Genomic DNA, 14,981 nt, shown 5'->3' with positions numbered 1-14,981 from the left:
GCAATTGGCTGTTAAAAAAATCATATGTCTGATTCGAACCTCCTACTACGAGCACTGTCCACTATCACATATCTCCCCGCCCGCTTGCCATGTGAACTACTGCGCCACTTGGCATACCGCGCCCACCTCCCAGCCTATACAGTACCGTGCTCCCGGTCTGTGCGTCCATCTCCTGTTTTAATGTACGTGTTCTGCGCATCTGTACTCGTTTTACGGGTTCATTCGAGGTACCCATAATGAAAATAAAGGCACTCGCGATTCCTGCTGTCTTCTAGCCTGTAAACACACATCCCGTTATATTACCCCGGTTTAGGGAGGGGGAACGATATAATTCAGAATTGTACTAAATGTAGGTCCGCCTCTGTGATTAGTGTGATTAGCTGCCACCCCTAGGGGCCCGGGTTCGATTCCCGGGTCTGCCACGAAATTTGAAAAGTGGTACGAGGGCTGGAACGGAATCCACTCAGCCTCGGGAGAGCAACTGAGCAGAGGGGGGTTCGATTCCCTCCTCAGCCATCCTAGAAGTGGTTTTCCGTGGTGTCCCACTTCTCCAGGCAAATGCCGGGATAGTATCTAACTTAAGGCCACGGCCACTTCCTTCCCTCTTCCTTGTCTATCCCTTCCAATCTTCCCATCCCCACGCAAGGCCCCCTGTTTAGCATAGCAGGTGAGGCCGCCTTGGCGAGGTACTGGTTATCCTCCCCAGTTTCATCCCCCGGCCCAGAGTCTGAAGCTCCAGGACACTGCCCTTGAGGTGGTAGAGGTGGGATTCCTCGCTGAGTTCGAGAGAAAAACCGAACCTGGAGGGTAAACAGATTACGAACGACGAACTAAATGTGAAGGAATGCATAAAACTGGATCGCAAGGGGCTGGTGGACCACCCGGTATATAGATGCTCCCATAAGCACAATCAATTAGGCAGTGAATTTTATCTGGGTACTCAATTTTTGCTGTAAAGAACCGTATGAGGCAGCGCATATCACATTAGGAGGGATTTTGGATCGGCGCAGCCATTTTCAACACGTGTTGCCAGAAGACTCGGCATATCACTGCCGGATTAAACCGTGGGGTAAGCGAAATGATGACGGTCAAAGCCAGTGTAGCCACAATACGCATTAAAAATTTACCCTCCCTGTCTATATATGATGTGTCTTTTTAATTTCCGGTCAAGCCCCGTATTCTCATGTTAACGGTAAAATGGCTTATAGAGCCTACATATTACCGACCGTTTTATATATTATTATTTCTAGTCTAAACGCAACTCCGCCACTAAGAATGACTCGGATTTCCTAGTGCCGGTCCCAAGCCCGGTAAAGGAGGAGGGTCAATGGCTGGTTGTTGAGTCTTGGGGGTTGCACTGATGTCGAGTAAGTGCTGCCATTAAAACTCAAAAAATGCTTTAGTTGACAGTCAATCTGTCAATGTAACCAGCAAATCCTACCCCTCATGGGGATGGGTGAGGGCGAGTACCTGGCGCCTTAAAACTGGGTCCACCGGGCGAGTTGGCCGTGCGCGTAGAGGCGCGCGGCTGTGAGCTTGCATCCGGGAGATAGTAGGTTCGAATCCTACTATCGGCAGCCCTGAAAATTGTTTTCCGTGGTTTCCCATTTTCACACCAGGCAAATGCTGGGGCTGTACCTTAATTAAGGCCACGGCCGCTTCCTTCCAACTCCTAGGCCTTTCCTATCCCATCGTCGCCATAAGACCTTTCTGTGTCGGCGCGACGTAAAGCCCATAGCAAAAAAAAAAAAAAAAAAAAAAAAAACTGGGTCCCTCGACTAAGGTATGGTAACCCCTACAGAAGAGTCCCTGGTCCTCCAGGTTGGGGGTTGTGCGAAGGGCTGGTAACTCTTCCACTTAAAAACTTACCTCACTCATAAATCTCAGATGAATAACCGGACGGATTCTATGATGACGACAAAGGCAAGATCAAAGGCCAAACGATTTGGAATTAGAGATACATTAAAGTTGGGAACTTGAAACGTGAGAGGCATAAAAGGAAAAGAAGAAGAACTGGATAGAGAGCTGGCCAGGAAAGAAATCAATATTGCTGTAATTACTGAGACAAAAAAGAAATTACAAGGAACAAAAGAAATTGATAAATACACTATGATTTATAGCGGAGTTACACAGGATAAAAGAGCTGCAGCAGGAGTCGCAATATTAATAGACAGGAAGTGGAAAAACAAAATAGAAAGCTACATCATTATAAATGAAAGGATTTTGGTGCTGAGGTTGAAGGTAGAGAGAGGGAAATTAACCTTGGTAGCCGTGTATGCTCCTGAAGAAAACAAACAGGAAGAATCTGAACAGTTTTATGAGGTTCTTCAATCAGTGTTGGATAACATATGTAAAAGTGGCTTTGTTGTCCTGGCTGGTGATCTCAACGCTCGAGTAGGAAACAAACCAATTGCAGAAATAGTGTGAAATAAAGGTGAACCAACTTTGAATGAAAATGGTAAATTATTGATAGAATTTTCATCCTATAATCAATTAAAAATTACTGACACCTTCTTTGAGAAGAAAGATATACATAAATTCACATGGACTGCAAGAGGACAGCGATCAATTATTGACTATATAATGGTCAATAGAAAGTTAGGCCCAGATGTAACAGATGTCAGAGTACATAGAGGCAGCGATTTATATACAGATCATTATCTGGTCATTGCAAAAATCAGAATTCTTGCTAAATGGAGGAAAAGGCTGAATAGAAATATACACAGAAACCAAGATATCTATAAGGTATATTTACTACAGGATTATGGAATAAAATACTTATATCAAAATCGGCTGCAACAGTATTTAGGTCAGATTCCGACAAGTACTGATATTAACAAAGAATGGGAAATCATAACCTCAGCAATTCAGAGAGCAGCAGATGAAGCCATTGGAGTGAAGAAGAAATTTAGGAGAAAAACTGGGCTTAAAATATGGAATAAAGAAATTTCGAAGCTGTCAAGCAAAAACAAATATTATACCTGAAAATGATACAGCATCGCACCCCACAAAATGAGAAAGAATATAAAAACAGCAGGAACAAGATCAAGTCACTAACGAGAAAACTCAAGCAAGAATCATGGGATAGGTTAATAAACTCAATAGAGGATGATATCCATGGTAGGCAAGAGATGGTATATAAGTTAATGAAGCACTTCAACAGTGATGAAAGAGAAACTGCTAATATAAATGTAATCGAAGAAGAATCGTGGATACAACACTACAAAGAATTGTGGTATAACGGAGAGTATGGAGAGAGTCAGGAAGATCAAGATATAGATATCGGCATTGAAGGAATTGACCTAATAGATATAGAAGAACTTAATACTGTTCTGAAATCTTTCAAAAATAGAAAAGCACCAGGGTTAGACAACATAAATATGGAGTTGTTCAAATATGGTGGGATCATTCTTAAATTTAGAATGTTACATTTAATTAAACTTTGTTGGAAAAGAAGAAATATACCCGAAGAATGGAGAAAAGCTAAAATAATATCACTTTTCAAGAAAGGAAATCGAAGTTTTTGCAGTAACTATCGAGGAATAAGTTTATTAAATGTTGGCTATAAAATATATGCTAAAATAATAAATAATAGACTTAAAATCATTGCACACAATCTCTTATTGGAAGAACAATGTGGATTTAGGAAAGGCAGATCCTGTACAGATAATACATTTAGCCTCAAACAGATACTGGAGAAGAGAAGAGAATTTAACTTGAATACTTATGTCGCTTTTGTCGACTATGAAAAGGCTTTTGATAGGGTAGATAGAGAACAGTTATGGAATATAATGGTAAAAAATGGATACCCTAAACATCATATTCAAGTTATCCAAAGTCTGTACAAAAGGACGAGAATTATGTTAGATTTAGGATACAAACTAACGGAAGAAATATTAATTAATCAAGGTGTACGTCAGGGATGCAGCCTCTCTCCTACACTATTCAATATATATATATATATATATATATATATATATATATATATATATATATATATATGAAGTAATCATGAATTGGAAACGAATTGTGCACTCTGGAATAAAATTGAACACAAACACATACATAAATACTATGCTCTTTGCAGATGATCAATTTATCCTGCAGGATGATGAAGATAAACTCCAGAAATCAATACATCAGTTAAACACCATTTGTAAAAGTTATAATCTTCGGCTATCCAGAACAAAAACCAAAGTTATGGCATGGCAAGGGAAATGTCCTATCAGAGCGAAGATAGTAATCGACAATCAACCAGTAGAACAAGTCACAAATTTTAAGTACCTTGGTTGTGAAATATCTTTTAATGATGATGACGAGGTGAAGAAGAAGCTTCATCGATTTCCATATATGTGTGGGACGATTCGCCGAACACTGAAAGGAAAAGTAAGAGAAGATACTCAACTTAAATTCTATAAGACTATGGCTGTACCAACTTTGCTATATGGAAGTGAGACATGGGTAGATAAAATAAGCTATAGTAATAAAATACAATCATCTTAAATGAGATTCCTAAGATCAGTGAAAGGATACTCCCTAAAAGATAAAATACGAAATGAAGAGAGAAGACAAAAATTAAATATATTCTCAATGAATGAAAGAATATTCCAAAACAGGATAAATTGGAAAAACCACGTTCTGAGGATGGATAACGACAGAATCCCAAAACTTGCCCTGGAATACCATCCTACAGGAAGAAGAGATATTGGTCATCCTATGAAGAGATGGAATAAAATCTGAGGCCGGAACAGGCTATTAGCCTAATCCAAGAAGCGGAAGTAAGTAAGTAAGTCTAAATGTGGTGACATTTATTTCATTCCGGAAACACGGTGTAAGGAAGGGTCAGGATTGGGGAGGAAGCGGCCATCGTATTCAATAATTAATTACCTTGGTGTCAAGATGGGAAACTTCATGAACTATCTTCTAGTCTACCGATGGAGGGGTTCGATCCCACCATCTCCCGAATGCAAGCTTAGAGCTGCACAACCATGTAGCCAACTCGCTTTCTGGTGAAAGAATACTTTACTCCCAAATTTGAATGCTAGAAAATAACTTTCCTGGGTGAGGTCGTATTTCACGTACCAATTATGGTGTGTTTAGTGAGTAGAGAGAGACTCTACCTGCTCTTCTTTTCAAACGTTTGTCACGTGATGAGTCGGGCAAAGGGAACAGATACCCGTAGTTCTAAAATTTGAAATAGTTCTCGCAGTTTCCGCGTTAAGGGTTGGTGACTCAAACGTATAGTAATCGCCGCGTAAGGAAATACCCCAGAAAGTATATATCGCCGCCCGATGCTCTTCTTTTCTCTTTTTTGTAATGGCCGATCACTGCTGCCAACCTGCCTGGTTACATATTAAAATCACCAGACATAACCATAACAAACTAACCTCAATGTAAACACCGATAATGAATGTGTCCCTACCCTAGTAAATGCTAAAAGTTAAGATGAAATAAATCAAGATATTCATAATTAAGTCGGTTTCCACGCTCAATGAGGAATTAAGGAAATAAACACACTTTCTCACTCAAATTAATGTTACATGTATCTGTCTTTATTTTGATATACAGTAGGCGTACTAACCATATTCTTGAAAAGAGGGGCGTGTTAAACGATACAATTTATTTAATAAATCTTTGCAGTGTGATTTTCGAAAGTTCCAGACATCCAATGACTTCCCTTTCTTTTGCGCGAACATTTCCTTCTCTCTTCAATACCGGTAACCAGTAAGGAGAGAGATTACTGGGCATATTTTCAGCCTGCAGGCTGGTTATATCTTCAAGCTTACCAGGAAACATATAGGAATACTAATGTGCCAAGCTCCGTGAACGGAAATTAGGTCAGCTTTCAAGTTCACTGCGGATTTGAAAATAATAATGTAGTAAGTTCTACTGCCAAAAAATTTCGTCCCGCAAGTTATTTCATGTACCGGTAGATCTAGACATGACACTGGCGTATTTGAGCACTTTCAAATACCGCCGGACTCGAACCCACCATATAAGAACACTAATGTGCCAAGCTACGTGAACGGAAATTAGGTCAGCTTTCAAGCTCACTGCAGAATTGAATATTACTTCTACTATCTACTTCTATCGTTTTCATATACGCCGAGGTGCCAGTATTTCGTCCCGCAAGAGTTCTTTATGTACCGGTAGATCTAGACATGAGGCTGGCGCATTTGAGCACTTTCAAATGCCGCCTAACTCGAATCCGCCAACCTGAGCTAGTCATACATTCTCTCCTTCACTTGCTTAAATTAATTTAAAAAATCCTGCCTTTATTCTGATGTACGCATTACTATAACTGCATTCTTAAAGGAAGGGGGGTCGTCGCCATAAGACCTAGCTGTGTCGGAGCGACGTAAAGCAAAAAAAAAAAAAAAGGAAGGGGGGAGGGAATATAGATTGTATAATTCATTGCGATTTCTGCAAGTTCAAGGACTTACCACATAAGACATATCTGTCCTTCCTTTTAATAATAATGCTAACAGCTTTACATCCCACTAAGTACTTTTACGGCAATTTGGCATTTGGCATTTGAAAAATATTTTCAGCTTACAAGTTGGTGTATCTCAAGCTTACAACATTACAGAAACCAATGTACAGGAGCACTATGAGTCAAACAACATTACCAGATTTTTACATATACATTGCCTTAAATCACATGAAGACAGGTTGTGAGGCAAGAATGGGATAGGAAAGAGGGCTAAGATTTGAAACGTTTAAAATGTACATAAGCGTACAGACACAGCACTAGCCTGAAATGAAAATGACGGGCGAAAAAAAAACTTCAGACCTGCCGAGTGTGGGGTTCAAATTCATCACCATCTCCTGATACCAAGCTCACAGCAATGTGATCAAACTGCACAGCCAGTTCACTCAGTTTCCTATGACGCGTAATAGGCCTACCACATGGGCGACCCACTTACCTGTATATGGATCTTCAGTTCTTCAATTATACATGTATGCAAAAACATTATGCACCTTAGTAAAAGGTACTTCCCTAGTTGGTTCTCTGATTGGTGCACGTATAACAAATATGTTTGGGAACAAATACTTTTATTTTATATTTATTTATATCATAAAGAAGTAATGTTGTCATAGCAAAAAGAATATGCAACGAAAAAATGAATCCAAAGAGATAAACATTATTTACTGTATTAAATATTAGTTTATTTACATGTTAAGCGATATGTAGCAGTAATAATAATAACAACAAACATGTGCAATATGGAAAAAGGAAATAAATACAAGTAAATACAATTTACAACATTTAGAGCCATTCCATGGTCACTGAATTACAAAGCAGGGGTATGAATAAACAAACATAATAAACATGAATACTAATATTTAAAAAGCAAAAAGCAAAGTCATCTCCGTACAAACCATGAAAGCCATTGGAAGGGTGGAAGGTGAAGGCTTCCACTATCCATAACGTTGGCACTTGGTGGAGTGGAGTGGAGTGGTTAGCTCTACGCATACCGCCCTTGCCCCCCAGTAGTTAACCTGGTACTCGTTTATCATACGCAAAACATTCCTTCCAAATTACGTTAAACCCCTGTCACTCATTATTATTATTATTATTAAATTGCAAATGGGAAATATCCCGGTGGCAACGGTCACTTACAGTAATGTAATAATAAAGTAAAGTTAACATAATTACCCAACAACAACAAACAAAAAAACAAACAAACAAGCAAAGAACAAGAGTACAAAAAGCAGATATATGGAAGGAAAATATTGCAAGCATTACTGCTAGTTTAATATTCTAAATCGAGCAACATCATATACAAATTCTCACACAACTTAAGTATTTATAGTGCTTAACAATATGGCTTACAATATTATAGGTTGACCTTACAACTAGCTTACCATTATAAGTGATGATAAAGTGAAGTTAAACCGTAATTACCCTACAACAACAACATTACAACAAGCAAGAAATACTAGTAATTTAACTTTCTAAATCCAGTGTCATTATATACATATTCGCACACAACTTAAGTATTTCCAGTACTTAACACTACAAATTACAATACTACAGACTGAACTTGCTACTAGCTTAACACTACAAGTGATGATAAAGTTAAAACCTACTACCCAACAACTACAACAACTCAAGTATCGGTACAAAAAGGAATTCCATAAAAAATATTACAAGAAATACTACTAGTCGTTTTAAATCCAGCATCATGTACAGTTTCACACACAATTTAATTATTTCCACTATGGCTTACAAAACTATAGATTGAGCTTACTACTAGCTTAACGTTACAAGTGATAAAAAATAAAGTTAAAAACATTGTTAATTAACCAAGAACAACAACAATTACAAAAACATGAGTACAGCAAGCAATTTCCTGGAAAGAGAATACCACAAGTAAAAACCTCCCAGTTTCACAATCGAATCCAAGCAGAAAATCACAAATTCAGTGCCCATAATTTACAACTTTTACTTTTCACTTTACACAAACACTAATGGTCTTCTTAAATGACTTGATACCAGAAGGGAATCTATCAAAGACTGCTGCAGGTAATTTATTCCAATCCCTTACGATCCTGTTGACGAAGGAAAACTTGCCCACATCCGTATGCTGATTTTTATGCTTATGATAATTTCTCGATAAGTATGAGGGAGGTTCCAAATTATTCCTAATACAACTCCAAGCAGCCCTTTCCGTATAGCTCTTATAAAGACCACACAGGCGAGCTCTAGTTCTTCTAGATTCAAGACTTTCCCAGTTAATGGTATTCCTCCTATTCCCAGTTACGAAACACATCGCTCTTCTTTGAACTTTCTCTAGGGAATTTATTAAACCCATCCTGTACGCATCCCAGCATGCAGATCCATATTCGAGAATGGGCCTTACAAAGCATTTATAAGGTTTATTTAAACGTACTAAGGTGGTGAACACATAAATAAGAATTCCAATGAAAGTATTTTCCTTCTGGACCTTCATGTCAGATTTTTTTTAAACAAATTTTTTTCACTATAATATGATTTATCTATAGAGCGAAACCGCTATGCAGTGTGCGTCTCACAGCTATCGAGATGGAATTGGTAATGTACTATGTATCTGTAGAGCATATATACAAGACTTTTTACAATTACCTCTAAAGTGACATTTCAGCTGTGTGACAACGCTAAAAAGACTATGGACTTTGAGATTGGCATTCCTGAAGAGGGTTTTCTGCACTTTCCCATTTTCACACATTGATTCAAGAGTCTGTATTGGCTTGTGACAAAACCACAGTATTCTTTCGAAAACCACTGATAGGGACAGGTTTGGTTGTGATCCACCGAAAACAAATTATAATGACCGGTTAGGTTGTGATCCACCGAAAACCACTGATTGTCACAGGGTTAGGTTAGGTTCGACAGGAATTGTACTCGAGCGACTGTTGTCATTGAAAGCACTGCCGTGATGACTGAAGGCAATAAACATAAAACTGAATCCATTGATCTACAAAGTTTTCATTCAGTAGATACGCTAGGAACTGGCGAACCAACACCGTACCGGTACATACAAAGTTTACAGGAATCAACAAAACAGGATATTAATTCGTGGTACTCACTGTTCTTTAAAGAGAAGAAATATCCAGTCAACAATAGCTGCAGTGAACGTGGTTTTTCACTATTACTGTCCGGCCCCATGGCTAAATGATTAGCGTGCTGGCTTTTGGTCACAGGATGCGGGTTCGATTCCCGACAGGGTCACGAATTTGAACCACCGTTGGTTAATATCTCTGGCACGGGGGCTGGGTGTATGTCGTCTTCATCAACATTTCACTATTATTGTGTAAAATAGAAACTTACTAGTTTTGACAAGTACAGTATGTTCAACAGCGACTCATGAATGATGACGGGCAGGATGTCCAACCTCACTAATCTATGTTGACGATGTATTTCATGGTAAAGACAGCTGCCTCTGTGGATCAGTGGTAGAGTGACGGCCTCCGGATCCCAAGATAGCGGGTTCAAACCCGGCAGAGGTAGTCGGATTTTTGAAGGGCGGAAAAAAGTCCATTCGACACTCCATGCCGTACGATATCGGCATGTAAAAGATCTCTGGCGACACATTTGGTGTTTACCTGACAAAATTAATTAAATCTCAGCCAGAGACGCCCAAGAGAGTTTCGGTATACTCGGTCTGCCATCTAGTGGACCTAGAATAAAACGGAACGTCAAAATTGACGAGCAGACAGCCAGATGGCGTCAACTTGAAATGTCTACACACGGTAACTGCGGCCATACGATTATTATTATTACTTTGCAATGCTATCTGTCTTAATGGTAATGTACTATGTACCTGTACTAATGTTGGCTACTGAGTGCATGATTCGAAGCAGTGTATCGATTCATTCAGGTGTCCGAGTGAATCGATTCACAGGAACGGCAAGCTCACGGCACACAAATCATGCACAATCACGGCTCAGTGAGCCACATGACACACACGGCTCCTTATCGGCATAATGGACACTGGCGGGGAGCCGAGCTTCCGTTGCAGCGAGACACAGTGAATCATGGCACACTGAAAGAATCGTGCATAGTCACGGATCAGTGAGACACAACACACACACACGGCTCATTATCGGTACACTGGACATTGGCGGGAAGCCAAACTTCCTCTGAAGCAATACATACAGAGTCATGGTACACTGGAAAAATCATATGCTACAATGGACTCTCGAGCTCAGCTCATTTGAAAATAATACCCACTCGCATTCACTGTCCTCTTCTTACAGGGAGTTTTAAATAATAGATGGATTTATTTGCAGTGTTAAAAAGATAGTCAGAACATAATTCCAAAGTACCTAGCTTGTAAGTAGGTAGGCAATTAGGTTATTCTAATTACCGTATTAGTTTAATCAATCAGTATTTTTATAACTAGTTGACGTTCGACAATTACTTAAACTCAGCTCTCTAGCCTCCACGCCTGTCTGAATGGCTCAGACGGATGAGGCGCTGGCCTTCTGAACCCACTTGGCAGGGCCGAGCTCAGTGCGATGGCATTTGAAGGTGCTCAGCCTCGTGTCAGTAGATTTACTGGCACATAAGAGCTCCTGCAGGACTAAATTCCAGCACGTTGACATCTCAAAAAAACCATAAATGTTGTTAGTGGGACATAAAGCCAATAACATTATTATTTAGCCTACCCTATGACTATGAGTTATGCTCATGACCACTCGAAATTGTCTCAGTTTGTATGTCGCATCATTGCACAATGCTTCAATAATCAAATCACCAGGTTACCGGTATACGTGGACAGTGAGTATGTAAGTAGACTGATGCAATAGCTTAAATAAATTATGTTTAATCAGAAAACCAGTGGGCTACTGTCCATCTCGCGTAGCCTATACAAAATATGACGATTTAAAAATAGCCTCTGCCGATAGGAAAAGACATTTTCAAAGATGACCCAGTTAGTTGGCCGACTCGACAATCTTCTTCTCAGTGTGTTTCACTTCATTTCTCCACATCTCTGCTGTCACCTGTAGAATATATTGAAGTATCACAACCTGACAAGTATATTATAAACTCCACTTGCCTATATCCAATAAATAACATTTCCACTTGGCCTACCTGATCAAGAGATTCTTTCCACACAGCTGTAGCTCTGTCCAATCCATGACCAGGTCTTGAAGCCACTGTTTTGTTATAATACTGTTTTGCCACAGACCATGCAAATTCGATGGCATTGAAAAATGAGTGGTATGGAGGAAATCGTAGGACAGTATGGCCTTCACTGTGCAGCATCTCGTCAACAATGTACCTGGTTTTAAAGAAACAGAGAAATATTATTATGCATACATGAAAGTCAACAACATGAATGTAAACAACATTATCTAAACTTATGTTTAGGTGCTTCTGTACCTCTTTAAGTGACTTCGATTCATATTACACAACCTTTGCAGCTCATCTTTTGTAGCATAATCTTGATTTCTCTTCAAGTTTGTAGCATCAAATCAGCACCTGTAAGAATTTTAAGTTTTAGTTTGAAGTTATTTCTTCTAAAAAAAAGTATTCCCTAAAAATATGAGATCCTCTTCAAGGATAGGCCTATTAATTGATAAAAAATGTGATTTCTGTTGAATGATACAAAAAGATGTCTGATTTTAAGTGAAACCAACTACTGTGTAGCAAAGTCACCTGATGAAGAAGTCAATGAATTACTACTTACACTACTTTATCCTAACATCTCTCATGAATGTATTTCCATTAGTAGGCCTATATCTGGATTAGAAGTCCACGATCACTTGCATTAAAGATGTAAGTATAAACACCCATTTCAATACCTTAGAACAAATGTAATTGCTGCGAACACTGAACCTATATCAGGCAGTAAGAAATAAGAAGCTTGGAAGGTGTTCAACAGTCAGGTATCAAGCACCGATTCAGGTGGAGATTGTCGAATGCAGAATAAACATAATAAATAGGCCTGCAATACAAGTAATTTACTGATAAAAATATCCAGTAATATTATATGAAAATACACTGGGGAAGTTTTGATTGAAGTACCTCTCTAAGGTTAATCATTGGCCTAAAGTGAATACCTGCAAGTCTTTTTAATAACCAAGAGATCCCTTGACAGTGGAGAAGTCAAAATCAAAAACCACGTACAGAACCCAATGAGCGGTAAGTTATAATGCCACTACCGATCTCGTACCAGTCAATTTCAATCAATCGGGCACCACTGACTTGCACTTAGATCAGTCGCCCAGGTGGAAGATGTAGTTTCAGGGATAGGCCTAGTATTTTCTTCAATAATTGCAAAGAATTTGGAAATTTATTGAACATCTCCCTTGGTAAATTACTCCAATCCCTAACTCCCTTCTTAAAAAAAACAAAAACAAATATTTGCCCCACTTTTCATCCTCAACTTTATAATTGTACTATGATCTTACCTACTTTTAAAATACCACTGAAACGTATTCGTCTACCAATGTCATTCCACACCACCTCTCCACCGACAGCTCGGAACACACCACTTAGTCCAGCCACTCGTCTCCTTTCACCCAAGTCTTCCCAGCCCAAACTCGACAAAATTTTTGTAACGCTACTCTTTTGTCAGAAATCACCCACAACAAATCGTGCTTCTTTCTTTTGAACTTTTCCAGTTCTCTAATCAAGTAATCCTAGTGAGGGTCTCATACACAGGAACTGTACTCAAGTTGGGGTTTTATCAGAGACTTACGTGCCCTCCCCCTTTACATCCGTACTACAAACCCTAAATACCCTCATAACTATGAAAAGAGAGATCACCTCACTATAATAAAATTAAGTAAAATAAAGTAAGAACATACCAGGTACAAAGCCATCTTTCTTTCCAGCATGAACAATAACCAGTCTTCCTCCCTAAGACACAGGTCGACGAATTACTCCTTGAACATCATGTCCAGATTTGTGTGGTTTATTCCAGGAGTATGTGGGCGACCCTGAAAGAGAAATGCACATTTGAAACCAAAGACACCTGATGAAGATAAATTATTCTAAGATTTTTAAATAAAATATAACATATATATTCACCACTACCCTGTAAGAATACACACACAGAAATATATTACATACACATACACCGTACGTCAACAGGAATACACAAAGGTTAAGTCTACAAACCGTATCGAAGTCGACACAAGACATGGTATAGGCCTACATGATTAGGTTAGGTTAGGTTCAGAATGAAATACTGCTCCATTTGAACTGATTGTCATTATGTCAGAAACTTATCATAGAAACAAGATAAAAACGAACACTTACCCCAGTTAATAATGAAACTCTTGCCATTAGCTTCGTATCACTGCGACTGATACCTTCTTCGTCGTAGTTCGTGTTTCAATTGCTCGTAGCAATGTACAAGCATTTCTTGACCTGATGTTTGTAAAGGACGTAACCTTGCTTTCCTTTTCGGAGGAGTTCTTGCAGATTTTTCTTCCTTATTCCTTCTTAGACATCCCAATCGAATTCTGTTCGTATAAGTATGGGACGAAATAGGAACGTAATTAATAAAATGTTGTGCTCATCATTTCACACAAACTATGTTATTAAATGCATTATCCGAACATGCCACAATTCTACTTACCTGGTATTAGCCAAATAGATTTACAATCCCACAGAAAAAGAAAATATTCTTTAAATATTCTCGCAAATGTATCATTAGTGACTTTAATACCAATGCGGTGGCAACACGCAATTCACGCTAGAACAGTGATTGAACGTTGCCAACGTGCCAGATTAACGGTAAATGTAAGACGTCGTATCGGCAAGTAGGGTCCCTAAACTGTATGGTTACCGACACTGAAAAAGACCCAACAGCAAGAAAAGTTACTATAAATCAATACTTTAATATTACAGGGGAGAAAGGGTAAGGTTGCACCCTTAGGGTACGTCCTTACACGGGGACGACTATAAAGCTGGACCAACCTTCCGCTCGCCTGGCGACCAGTGACAGATGGCTCATTTACGGTTGCCTGGCGTCTGCTCCATTATCGACCAATAGCAGGTGGCTATTGCCTAATAGCATGCTTCCGTTTTAAAGGACAGACTCCATGTGGACCCCAGTTGAAGACTTCACAAGCGTGCCCGGTCGTTTACAAGAAAATTGCGGTATCTATAAACTCTAAAACTGCTCGAATGCTGACAAACTAAAAGATATCTGCCATGGGCAGCATAGTTCTGCACGAAAGGATTAGATAAAATCTAGGGCCCAAGGCAAGTAGGACAGATACTTGCTACAATACCGGGCGAGTTGGCCGTGCGGTTAATGTCGCGCGGCTGTGAGCTTGCATCCGGGAGATAGTGGGTGCGAATCCCACTGTCGGCAGCCCTAAAGATGGTTTTCTGTGGTTTCCCATTTTCACACCAGGCAAATGCTGGGGCTGTACCTTAATTCAGGCCACGGCCGCTTCCTTCCAACTCCTAGGCCATTCCTATCCCATCGTCTCCGTAAGTCCTATCTGTGTCGGTGCGACGTAAAGCCACTTGT

This window comes from Anabrus simplex, chromosome 1 (genome assembly GCF_040414725.1).
Source record: "Anabrus simplex isolate iqAnaSimp1 chromosome 1, ASM4041472v1, whole genome shotgun sequence".
Lineage (NCBI taxonomy): Eukaryota > Metazoa > Arthropoda > Insecta > Orthoptera > Tettigoniidae > Anabrus > Anabrus simplex.
The sequence above is the reverse complement of the archived record's forward strand: the minus strand, read 5'-3'. Positions refer to the sequence as shown.